Source organism: Penaeus monodon, chromosome 15, assembly GCF_015228065.2.
Source record: "Penaeus monodon isolate SGIC_2016 chromosome 15, NSTDA_Pmon_1, whole genome shotgun sequence".
NCBI lineage: Eukaryota > Metazoa > Arthropoda > Malacostraca > Decapoda > Penaeidae > Penaeus > Penaeus monodon.
This window is the reverse complement of record NC_051400.1, coordinates 29,302,051-29,302,382: the sequence shown is the minus strand read 5'-3', so window position 1 is coordinate 29,302,382 and position 332 is coordinate 29,302,051.

The window sequence follows — 332 nt, the reverse complement described above, 5'->3', positions numbered from 1 at the left end:
GGGGGGGGGGGTCGCAAACAAAATACTGTAGCCCCGCTGTGTAAAAGTAAGAAAAGGGCAAAATGACTGTAGAAAAACTACGTCCTTGCTTATCCTTACAATATAAAATGACACTTTATGATAGCTGTACATTTTTTTATGAGAATTATGATAATAACAATGATTATAATCAACGAAGTATCCAGTTAATTAACACAAAACGCAAGACAGACGGAGCTAAATGTGAGGTCCCTGGGTACAGAATCCCTGACACATTTAGAAGGATATGCTCAGTACTTTGCAACTTTCTCCCGTTGAACACGACTTTTGGGGACATTTAGATGCCTTTTTAA